General features: G+C 36.8%; 1 protein-coding gene across 1 annotated transcript in view; it reads right to left on the bottom strand.

Moving 5' to 3' along the window:
- Nucleotides 1-12584, bottom strand: part of LOC134844048 (cilia- and flagella-associated protein 418-like) — a 115065-nt gene extending 102481 nt beyond the window's left edge. Inside the window, exon 1 of the mRNA XM_063860507.1 lies at nt 12557-12584. The gene's annotated coding sequence lies outside the window, so the exon portion shown is untranslated. The remainder of the gene's footprint in view (nt 1-12556) is intronic.
- Nucleotides 12585-13022: the final 438 nt, after the last annotated feature.

Below are 13022 nucleotides of genomic sequence, written 5' to 3'. Positions count from 1 at the left end.
TTATGAGCCCTCACTCAACCAGCGCAACATGCAATGCTCTCCTGCAGAGCGTGAGTTTAAGACCTTTAAGATCTTCGCCACTAATCCTTTGCTCCCATCGTCTCCCTGCATCTCAGCAAAGCTAATGTCCCCCGTTATGCAGTTCTTCGTGACTCGTCCGGTAAATTTAGCCGTCGCTCATTAAACTATGGCAGACACCGGTACCCCAGAGGCAATAAGACTGCTGACACCTGTACTCTCAGATCCTCGGATTTAGCTTCCTTCTAACGATTGATTGGCCATTCAAACTTAAGAGTGAACTCATTAACAAGTTTCGTCTTCAGAGCAAGGTTGTTGATACTGTTGACGCACCGTTAATTTTACAGATAACACCAGTGCTCCTACACAACGGATGAAAGTTTGGAGCTCATTTAGCTCTTTCCTTCATTTGCAAACGCAATATTTCGCGCTGAGTGCGGTTACTGTCCAGTCCAAAACTTTTCGTAACTCAGATGTTGCACAAACAGATCCAAACAAGTCATGATTGCGCAAAAATAATTGTTACCGCTTTTGCATTTAGAAAGATTCTTAAAAGAGTTTGAAAGGTTGTCATGTAACTTGAAGATCCCCATTTGCTAATTGTGGGTTTAAATAGTGTTTTTTCTTCCACCGACCGCATCAGGCGCTTTTCAGCAGCGAACTTCGAATCTAAGCATCCTGTAATAGTGGTTGTTTGACATCCACTACTTGTGTAGCTGATTCGTCAGCTCCACAGCAAGCCAGCAGATCATTGATCATTTGTTTTTGAGTGTTTTAATTGTGCTTAGTTTTACTCAAGTTGAGGTCTTTAATTGGAACCATTCAAAATCCACTACCGTAAAACCATCGACATCGGATCTTCCGTTTTTAGCAGTTAGGTTTAAAGCACCCAAGAATCAATAAAAGTGGCGCAGGGTTGGTATCTGTGGTGCTGTAGGTGTTGTATCTACATTATTATGTTATTCGTTGTATGTGTTTGGTCTTGTGGATATTTTTGTATTATATTCTTTTATTTATGCATCTAAAAGTATTTTGTTAATTGATGATGAAAAAATTCCAAAAAATCCTGCAAATAGTATACGTGCTACACTTGCTTGTCGGTTTACTTGTGTGTGTATAGCGCATGAGTTATAGATTCCTTTTAACAGTGAGAAAAGAAATCCTATAAAATTAAACATGGCGTATAAGATAGTTAATTTTTCTAAGATGTAATAGGGCCATCCTAGAAAAGCTAGAATTTCGTTCTTTAGGGTGACAAAACTGAAAATATTTATAGGTGAAATATCTTGTGGTCTGTGTTTTTCACCGTTTAGATATATGTAGTCTTTGATATCTTTAAAATATCCACTATAGTCTTGTGTATAAATGTCTGCAAATCCTGCGGTTTCGGCAAGTTTTCTTAAATTTTGGTCAATTGATTGTCGTTTTATCGTGTCCATTTCTGTTAATAGTTTCTGAAACTGTTGTGTTCTAATGTGATGTTGGATATCAGATTTAGAATATATTCCAATGGATTGTAAATCAATATTTGGGTTACGAGCGATAGCTCTGATGCTTTCGGGTGAAAACTTTTTGAGTGGTTGCATTAATGTAGGATACGGCGTAGTTTAGTCCATATCAAGTTATCATCGGCGCAGCTCTGAAAAAAGCTGGTTCAGCTGTCTAGATACCCGCACCGATCACATTGAAGTCATGCCCTCCTTGGACAAAAACTATTTTGAGATGAGCAAAAACAGTCCAATGCACGCCGCGGTACACCGTCCGATAACGGTACGACCTTTGTTGGCGCGGAAGAGAACCGTTTCCAATGCATCCGTCCATGAGTAAAACTATCGCCCTTCGTCATGTGAAAGATTGGTCCACAGCTGTAACGCTGTCTTCACTTCGATGATTGTTTCCTGTAAAATGATTGGTGAAATTTTCACTACACCTTTCTGATTAGATGAAACGTCTTTGAGATCACGGTCTATTACTCCAGTTAGCATGGATTTTACTATGTTAGAGGCACCTAATCGTTTCCTGCTTCAGCAGCGTTGCGTTATTTTTCTGTTTTTGTTTACTGACAGCTATTTTGACCATAAGAAACGGTACATCGGAGCACATTCGTTCGCGAATTCCATGCGGTGACGTTGGCTGGGGGAATATGTCCCCTCACTCAACGAGCGCAACATCTGATGCTCTCTTCCAGAGCGTGAGATCAGGACCGGAGACCTTGCTTATGTAGTTGAGTCAAACAGCACTCGAATAGTCTCGTTGTAAAGCGGCAAAGATACTGTCGGCGGTTCCGCCGTTCTACGTACATCGTCCCGCGAGTTTAGCAGTCGCTCGTTAAACTCGCTTCGGTTCTACTGCTTTTGGGGCGTAAGATAATGACGCTTGAATAAGATTGAGATAGGTTTTCTCCCGTTCAAGGCAAGTTAGCCATGCGTTCTAAGCTAAAGTACTGAAAAAAAACTCAATCCTTCGACGAAGGTTCGAATCCAATCCAGGCCTAAAGCTGGATCATGGGTGGATAATCCCACACGTCTAAAGCTTGACGTAATCTTGACTAACTTTAGTTGTTAACTTACTTAACCAGTATCTTCTGCGGCAAGTGATTTGTAGTCAATTTTCTAAAGCTTTAATTTGAGAAGCGTGTTATAATTTTCATTAGATTGTCGTGGTCGTTGGGATAAACACTGTCAAAATGAGAAATTGCGTGTCCAACTTTACCGATAAAAAGAATTTTTAGTTTTTTTGATTGTTTTTTTTTTATAGATTCTGACGTTTTCCCAGTCAGAAACAATTGGGTTAAAAATCCTTCGCAAGTTTTTGATGATCTCCGAAACCAGAAAGAATTAAAAAACTTACCTCGCGCAAATATGTTTTGTTATTTTTTTTAGAAGGAGGAAAAAAAATCTGATGCGTAATTGATCCAGCAGTTTTTTTTTCAAAAAATGGGCCAAAAATGATATACATGTTTTTTCGACAAGAAATATTTTTGAAAAAAACTAAACAAATTGATTTGTTGAAAGTGACAAAAAATATCAAAATAAAATTTTTCAAATAATTAAGGCTCGTTAAAATTAAATTCGTTATGAAATCTTTGAAACCACTGTTACGAAGAAAAACTTGAAAAATCGCCAAGGAAAAAAAATAATCAAAAAAACGTTTTGCAGAGAACTCTCTCGTACTGGGTAAATTTGTCTAGAGATAATCTGAATAACGTTTTTTCAGTCTAAATTTTAAATGATACTGTTGGATGCTTTGAAAAAAGGCTTGAATGCTCTAATTGGTGATTTCTGATCAAAATTCAGACCCGCGTTGTAATAATTGAAAAATTGTTTCAAATCTTGAAATATCTTTTTTTTATTTAGGAGCTCGTTGAAAAATTTATCTTAAAACCTATCAACAGTAGAAACAAAAAACTTCAGATTATTCTTAGCTGGCATAATGCGTTTATTTGATTTTTATTAGTAATGCCGACTACAAGTGCCTAAGGGCCTAATTACTTGCAACAATGTTGACTTGAATGAGCCATAATATCTCTAGTTTCATGCTTTTAAGAAGCAGGCCAGCATTATCTGAGCTCATAACTGAGTGATCGTAGGCTGCTTCGAAAAAGAAGGCTTGCGCTTTAAATTTGGTTTTGATCCAATTTTATTGCACGAAACTTTTAAAAACGGAGTCAACTTGAAGGCTTTAAATTAGATCAGATCACACATTTTCTCCATCGTGGCGTTTAAGTTTTGGGTCAAAGTATGTTTTTGACAGTTATGCTTTATTTAAAAGAGAGGTTTCATCAAAAAGTTGTATTCAAAAATTTGCTGAACTTTTCCAGATCAATTAATAAGCTCTGCTGTTCTTGCCTAATAGTAAAATAGAGTACTATTTGCAGCATCTAATTTTGTTAGGACATCAAGAAACAATGTCAGTAGAAACAAGTCATTGGCAAAAGCTGGGTAATTTTCGTTTTACGCCTTGTAACAAAAAAGGTCAATTTTTCCGGTTTCATACAGTTTCAGCCAAAATTAATTTTAATTAGAACCCAACTTTTAAATCAAAGAAATTGCTGAAATGCGCTACACAGTATTTCAGGGGCTATCGCATTGTTTTAACGAAAAACAGACGTTCAAAAACCTTCTTTCATATTTGCTGCTTTTGCTTTTGAAAGGATTTACTGACCTTTGTTATTTTCGAGAGAAACAGATATTCGAATGATGGACAAGCGAGGAATAAATAGTAGAGTAGATTTTTCTGCGTTTCTCCTGATTTCTTCTTTGGTCAGTATCGGAGGTTTTTTTGGAGTGGGGACAGTTGGAGCGGAGGTGGTGGATGACCCTGATCAGTGTCCTCCCAACATGGATGTGATTGCCACCAACTGTCACATGTTGAGTGAGGAGTACTTCATCAAACAAGCAGACGCAAAGTCCTTTTGTCAGAACCAGACTTGGTAAGTCGATCATAATCCATATTACGAGGCCATACTGTGCATTGGATAGGCTCTCCTTTTGGTGTGTGTAAAACAAGTTTTTAAACTTTTTTAAATCTTTCTTTCGACACATTAATAGAAAATAAGACGCACTTCTCGTAATGCAAACGTAGACTTATACTGAGGTTACCGCAATCAACACTTCGACTCTCTCGGAACGGAAGCTTGTATTTTAAGACTATCAAGACCGAAATTCATTTAAAAACTTTTGTGATCGAGAAGATGCATTGCGAGAAATCAACGACCAAAATAAGAAGTTTAAAAACTGTAGCAAAATTTGTCTGAGATGCTGAATTCAAAAAACTACGAGAATAAACTGTGCGTTGTAACTGTATTCTGAACACGAGGAATCCGCAGCAAGACTATTTGTGTAATCCACAGACAAATGCCTAACATATTTTATCGCTCCAAAAACAGCGCAATTTGTGGAAACTGGTACAAAACTTGTGAATTTCAGAATGTACTTATGCTTAGTTCGTCAGTATTCAGAAATTTTAGACTTAGTTTTTGCAAGCCAACTTTCATTGTGATTGTGTTTTTGACATTTCTGTAACTCGTATATATCTTTGATTTTGTGGCGCAGAGGTTGCATACATGTCTACTAAGCGGGTGTTATGGGATCGCAACCCGGTAGTTCACTATTTTTGCTCATTTTGATAAGTTTTTATTACTGTTTCATTGCTAAAATTTAGCCAAATTAGCGGTCACCCATCGATAAACTGTGCTATTGTGGCACTGAACATCGATAAATCATCAGTTATGTAGAGATTGAGGAAAAATTTTTCGAGATTTATATCTGTAGGCATCAACAAATAGAGTAAAAATCATCATCTGTGATTTGAATAAAAGTCAACATCAGTAACTAGGATCAAATTATCATCCAGCACTTATGGCAAAAAGTCAAAAATAGTATGGAAATAAAACAGGAAAAAATGAATCCATACAGGATCTGTTTAATGCTTTGGTAGAGCTCTGAAAATCAATTTAGTCAACCTGAGAAAAAGACGACAAGATGTTCCATGTTTTTTTTTTTGAAAATCCACAACCCTTCTTCCCTCGAGAAAATTTTAGATCCACCTCAGGGCATTAAATTTTAATAATTCATTGTTAAGGGATAATCACATTACAGCTACCTGATTTTTTCTGCCTCCAACATCGTACAGAAAAGTGGTCGCACAAAGTTGACTGCGCTTTTAACTTTTCGTGTCATTAAGTTTTTTCAGTTGCGCTAACTTGCGACTTAAATGATCAATTTCGCACAAAATTTGAAAAACGCAGCTATGACGCAGTTTTGATCGTCTTATGATTGCCATTTACAATTTTTTACTCGTTGCTTAGACGCCTATAAACCAAAATTGGATATAGTTTGGTTGCTGGCAAAGTATGAGTTATGTATCTTTATCACTATAGTTTTTAAATATAGCGAAATGTTTCAAGAAAAAACAAACGTTAAAATAAGAATTTTGAATTAAACGAAGTTCAAGTTTTGCAGTTTGTGTCACTTGATTTGTGTCACAGGGTTCTGAAAGTTGAAGTGGATTTTTAAAACTTTCGTAAAGAAAGTAACGCAAAATTTGTGCTCGGGTGATTTTTTCTGTAAACAAAATTTGACTTTTTAACTAGCCATTTTTGCCGGAAATTTTTATAGCATTCCAAAGTTGTTTTTGTCCTGAGCTTAAATTTGTGAAAATATTTTACCTGTGATCATTTTTGTAGAGTTTTGAGGGTTTAAAGATTGCCAATGTGGCCAATTTGAAACAACTAATGCGCGATATATTTCGCGCTGATAACGCGTAAGCGAGATTTAATCCGTCCTAAAAATTGTTCCCTCAAAGAAGTCGTTCCAAATTGATTGAAACAGACTGTTTGTCGTTTGTCACTTATTCTACGTTACTAGAAGCGAAACCTATATATTTTTTACTTTACATAAAAAAATTGTTGTATGCTTTATGCAATTAATTGAGAGAAATCTTCATAATTTGAGCTGCAAGGATTTTCGAATTTCATAAATAGTAATTTGTTTCCTAAGCGAACCAAATAATCGAATTTTTGAGATTTAATTTGTCTTAGAAATCGTTCCAAACTGGCTGAAGCAGGCTATTTGCCATAACTGCTATGTTACTAGGAGCAAAATCTTTCACTTTGTACTTAATATGGTTTGATTTTTTTTTTGAAAAATTTAACAATTGTTGTTCAGCGAACACTGGTTCAGAGAATTTATAAGGCAGTCGGAACATTCAGGGCTTCGCCCTGATACGACCAGTCTTGTTTCATTATGTTCATGTTTTGTTTGCACTTAAAAGGGAGCAGAAAAAGGGCCGTTTGTTCACACCGACTACAAGGGAGCACGGTAAGGCTGCAATTGAGTTTATCAAAGAGCAGAGACCTCACTTGGGGCCAGATATCTCGTGGGCGTGGACCGACTGGATCAAGGACCCCGTCACTCGCAAGGTCATCAGTCCCTCCAACCCCCACTTCAAGTGGCCCACAGAACCGACCTTGTGGAACAAAGTGGGTCGTCAGGAGCCAGATCACCCCCTCGAGAGTGCCAGCTCGATAAAGGATGGACAATACAGGGAGGCGTGTATTGTCGTCGGAGAGAAAGGGGCTGCAGATGTTAGTTGTGAGAAGTGGAGAAACAGAGACTCTGCGTTTGCTATCTGCGAGTTCGTCTAATAATCCTACAACTTCATATTATGTGCAGAATGGCTGGACAGTTTACTATGAATATTACAACGGTTGAAGAAATAAAATATGAAAGCACTAAATGATAATATGTCTGTGAGGTTATTATTGAGTGAACTTTTATGTATAAATATGTCAATTTATGATTGTCAAACAATAATTTAGTTTTGAAGTAAAAAAATCAAAGAGTTAGGAATCAATCAAATACTTTTTAGAAAATAAATTTTTTAGGAATTTATACGGGTGAGGCTGATGAACTTCGGTTAGAAGATTGCGATACCAAAACGAAAGTAGGAAAAAACCACAAAAATGCTGAATAAGTTGCTGAAAGTCTTAGTGTTCTTACTAACTAAAGTATAGTTGAAACCTCGCAAAGTATCGGAATCCAAAGCACGGTAGTCAAGATAGGTGATTCATGATGATTTATAGCTCAGATATTATATCATTTCCCTAAATATATAACTTTTTCTGCTGGCTCTATGTTCGTATCAGACAATTAATTTTATATCAGAGAGTTTTTTGTCATAATTAATTTTGATTGTACCCTGGCGTTGAAAATAAAAATAGCCCGCCAACTGCAGAAAAGCCACTCTAGAAATGTCTAACATTTACCTTCATCAGTTTTCATAAAGATGGCTTGATGAATCGATAGATGGATGAAAGATTGCTGGGTGAGTGGATATCTTGATGGATGGAGGGCTATTTGGCTGAATATATAGGTGGGTGGTTGGATAGATGACTGGGTTGTTTGACTGATGGCATGATGAAAAAATGAATATATAGATGTTTGGATAGATAACTTGCTAAATGGAAGACTGAATGGGTAATGGATGACTTGATAGACAGCACAACTAGATAGATGATTAGCTGCTTAGGGGATGGATAGCTTTCTGAGTGAATGAAATGATAGACGGTGGGATAAATTCCTGGATTGTGATTTGTATGGATGGCAGAATAGTTGGATGCATGACTGAATGGCTTGAATAATTGCTGGATGGATCGGTAGCTTGATTATTGGGTTTCTGAACGGATTTGCGGCAGGGTGGATGGAAAAAAAACAACTGGTTGGTTAGCTGTCTGACTGATTGCCTGGACTGATAGGTTGCTAATGGTTGATTAGCTGGGGGCTAACTTAGAGAGAGAGAGAGAGAGAGAGGGGACACTTTATTGTTTCAATATACTTATGCAGTTGCAGAACTGATTGTATAAGAATCTAGTGTACAATATTACGCAATGGTTATATAACATAACAAGAAAAAACATAAATTACTACGAGGTTGAATCAAATATTTGATTTAACAAAATAAATGTCCTTGGATACGGAAAGACTCTCCTTATTGGGTAACAGGGTGTCATCTTTTCCTATGATGAAATTTTTAATCAGAGTTTTTGTCAATGTGTACGGCAGTTTTCGATTAAACAAGGTTCGGATTATTGTGTTAAGGTTCCTGATTGATGTAAATAAGAAAGACTTACGAAGGAAATCAGTTTTACATGTTAAAGGGAACAGTAATGTTCCAGTTCGATGGTTATAGCGGAATTCAGAATTTGGGAATCTTATATGCGTGAAAGCTGGGGCATCGTTTCGGCATAACCTGTGAAGGTAGTGTGCTGATCGGTACTCGATAATATTCCGAGCAGTAGGAATTTTGTGCTGTTTCCTTAGAAGTGTAACGGAATCTCGTTTGCTTATATTCATTATTATCCTGATTCCCCATTTTATTTGTTTTTCGAGTTTCTCAATATTATCTTGCGTACATCCGTTTAAGAGCATGCATGGATAGTGCAAATGGCTCAGTACAAGAGTATTTAACAGGAGAATTCTAGTACGCAGAGGGATTTCGTCACGGATGCATTTTATCGTTTGGATTGCTGTAGCCATTTTTTGTAAAATTTTGTTAATTTCTTTGTCGAATGTTAAGCTTAAGTCAATATTGACGCCGAGAAATTTAACTGTCTCTGTTAAATTAACTTGATAGTTTCCAACTTTCAATGAAAGATTTTCAGTTAGTTTCTTTTTCGACGGTGCAGAAAATACAATGAACTGAGTTTTGTCTACATTAATCATTAATCGATTTAAGTGAAAATACAAGAGAATTTTATTGAAATTGTTTTCAATGCTCTTTGTTGCTGTTTCGGGATCTGAATGAAAACTAAGCAGAGTCGTGTCGTCGGCATATTGTACTAACGTACATGATTTGTCTATTGTTTGTGGTATGTCATTTACATACAAGTTGAACAGCAGTGGTCCTAGTACAGTACCTTGGGGAACAACTTGCTCTAATTTAAGCCAATCTGAGTGTTCGCCGTTTACCATTGTCAATTGCTGTCTGTTTTCTAGAAATGACTTAATAAGAGTTGTTGCTGACTGTTCAAAGCCAATGTGACTTAGTTTCCTTTCAAGGACTGAATGAGAGAGTGAATCAAATGCTTTAGATAAATCAAGAAATGCAGCCGCTGCTATGTTATTTTTATCGAGATGGAATCTGATTTTTTCTGTTGTGTATAAAAGAGCATCATTAGTTGAATAACCTGGACGAAAGCCAAATTGTTTTGGATTTAGAATATTGGATTTAGAATTCAAACAACTTCGATAGAGTGGGTGTAATAGAAATTGGACGATAATTTACTGGATCTGTCGAGTCGCCTTTTTTGAATATGGGAAAAACGTGTGCCTTTTTTAAGGTATATGGGAATACGGATTTCGAGATGCATTCATTGATAATCATCGTAAGAATTGGGTTTACAGTATTAATGCTGTCTTTTAGAGCCCAAGCAGGGATTTTGCTTGGTCCTAATGGCTTGTTTAAGGGAAGTAATAAAATTGCATCTTTCATTTCTTTGTGAGTTATGAACCTGAATTGAAAGTGCCTATTTGTTTTGCTGTGTACACTGTACTCAGTTGGTACATCTATGGGAGGATCTGCGTTTTTGTATTCTCCCAATGTTGAGAACCTGTAGTTAAGGAAATTTGCTTTCTTCTTATTTTCAATTATAGTGTCGCCAAACGAATTCCGTAGATCACCTATTTGCGTTGACTGTTTCATGGTGTTCCTGATAGAGTTTATGAAATTCCATTGTTTTTTTTGGACAGTCAAGCATTTTGAATTGAGCTGTTTTCTCTTTCTTGTATAAATGTTTTAGATGATTGTTTTATTTATTTCTTATTCGTTTATAGTTTTCAAAATTGGCATCTGTTCTTGATAATTGATATGCCTTTAGAAGATTTTCTTTTTCCCGTTTTAAAGGTCTATTGACTGAGTTAAGTACTTTACCAGACAGCTGTAGCTGCGGTTTATTTCGGATATGCTTCTGCTCTAGTGGTGCGTGAGCGTTTAGGGCATGCGAGAAAATATCTTCAAATTTTATTAACATTTTAGAGATATCGCTTCCTTGGTAGACGAGAAACCATGGACTCTGTTTAAGTTCCTCGCAGAACCTATTTTTACAATAATTGGTTTTGTTGAAGCGAAAAGTTCGAATTGGAATGGCTTTTTCGAATCGTTTTAGTTTGCTAATACACATTGTTATTAAATGGTCCGTGTTTATAGGTGGTTCTGCTACAATAGTTTCTTTACAAAGAGATTTGGTTGCTATAATGTTATCTAAAATGGATTGGCTGTTTTTAGAAATGTATGTCGGTATCGACTTATTGGTTATTGTCAAATTGTATGGTTTAATAGAATCGCTGAGAAATTTAGCTTCATGTTTATTCAAGTAGTTAATATTGAAATCTCCCAAAATCGTAACATCTCGCGCTTCGGAGGCAGCGTAATCGATACCCTTTAGTGTATCTTCTATAAAAACTTCCTTGAATTGTTTGTGTGGATTGTAGGCAATAGCAATTATCTGTCTTTTTGATTTTTTTGAGATGATTGGGCTATATTCCACCCAGAGTCCTTCAAAATGGGAGGGACGTAGATAATTTAAATCTTCTCGAATCTTAGGGTTAAATTTTTTCGGAATAAGAAGAAGAGTACCACCACCTGCGTGTTGACCAGTGCATTTTTTGTTACGGTCGCATCTAAAAATTTCATGGGTTGTTTTGCAGAATGAATAAGTTTGATGATCGCATGTTTCGTCAAGCCAGGTTTCCGTAAGACCGATAATTGTGTTTGAGTCAACTATTTCTGACAAAAAACGCATTTCCATGTGTTTGTTCTTTATGCTTCTACAATTTAGAGTTATATATTTGAGGAAGTTGCGGTGTTCCTTTGCTTTGTTTGCCAGGATTTCATATGAAAGTGCGGGACCTGGATTGACTTCGATGTCCCCACATTGAAGAAGCAGGATTTCCAATATTGGGTAATAGACTACTAAAACAGCATTAGTATGGATAGTATCTATTATGGCGTAAGTCATAATTACTACGATTGGTATTCATATAATTGTAGGTTTGATTGTTGCTGAAACCATGGCTCGCAAGACTCTTTGGGTGCTCGGGGCCCCACGAGACTTGGCTTGAACCAGGTTTCATACGATTCCTCTGAGGGTGCGCTGGGCCCCTAGAGTTGGAAGTATTCGGATATTCGGAGAAACAACTCGAGGTGATAAGCTGGATAATGGTAGCACCTTTTCCATGATTGCATTTTTTAAAGTACTAACAGAACGCATCAAATGTACTTCATCAAAGAAGATTGACTGATAGTCGTTTATGCTGACAATTTTATCGTATATAGGAACAATTTGATACTTTTTTTCTTAAATTTATGAGCAATAAGGCTGTTGAATTCAGTTATACGTTTACCACTTACAGAATCGGGTCCCGATTTCACAGGCGGGACTTGGCATATATTGATTATTGTAGGTGAAAACTTTGTCTCAATTTCACTAATGGTGGCGCAAAAAGTTTCAAATATATCATCTACAGTCTTGTGTAGTTCCCTTGTGAGTGAATTGGTGCCGTCCTGGAAGGTTACTGATTTCAGCTCAGTATCGTCGTACTTTTTCACAACTGATTGTTTCTCGCTGCAAAATGACCCGCGGTAAGAATGAACGGCCACGTCTTTGGGCAGCTCCTTCGTGTCAAACTCCGCTAAAAAACTCGAACCAATAATCAAGTTTTGAGTATCAGTGGGGATTACTTTGGCAGCAAAATCAATAGGTGCTCTGAGTCCTTTTGCGTTTTGATTACTGTTTGGAGGATTACTGGATGTTGCTAGTACATTGACAAGGTTATATATTTGAACGTAGTACTTATCTTTTTGTTCGGGATTGAGTTTCGTGAAGTCGTCGGGCAGCATCAGAAGCATTGGTGTTGACATTGTGTGAAGCCAGGAAAATGCCAGGAATAATGGTGCTGTTGGTGTCAAGGATAATATGCTGAAGTTAGTAGTCAGTGCCCAAAGAATGGCAACTAGTGTTTCATCACTCTCTGAAACTATTTAATAAGTTTATCACAACAATTAGGCTTGGTTAGATAGGCAGACGGTTTGATTGTTTTTTTTTTGGTTTGATCATTGAATTCCTTGGGATGAATTTTTGATTAGACAAAACGCTCTTTGGATGAATTGATTGATGGATGGATGAATAGATGATTGGATAGAGTGCCGCGTTGATGGATTGACTGATGGATGATTGGCTGAGAGGATGCAAGATTAGCAGATAAAATGACGATGCTTATATGACTGGTAAAATGGATGCTTGAATGATCAGATGGATGAACGTTTTAACCGATAAATGGATGGCTACATCTCTCCATGCTTCCCATTTCTCCTTAGGTATTGCCTTAAATAATAGCTTATCGTGCTAACATATGCAGAGGCGATTATCCTTATTAAAAAGAACGTAACCATTGTGAATTAAGTGTCACACCCGTTTAGATAAAGCATACAAGTCATTCGTTATC

Source organism: Symsagittifera roscoffensis, chromosome 4 (genome assembly GCF_963678635.1).
Source record: "Symsagittifera roscoffensis chromosome 4, txSymRosc1.1, whole genome shotgun sequence".
Classification (NCBI taxonomy): Eukaryota; Metazoa; Xenacoelomorpha; order Acoela; family Convolutidae; genus Symsagittifera; species Symsagittifera roscoffensis.
This window is presented reverse-complemented; position numbering and strand designations above follow the sequence as displayed.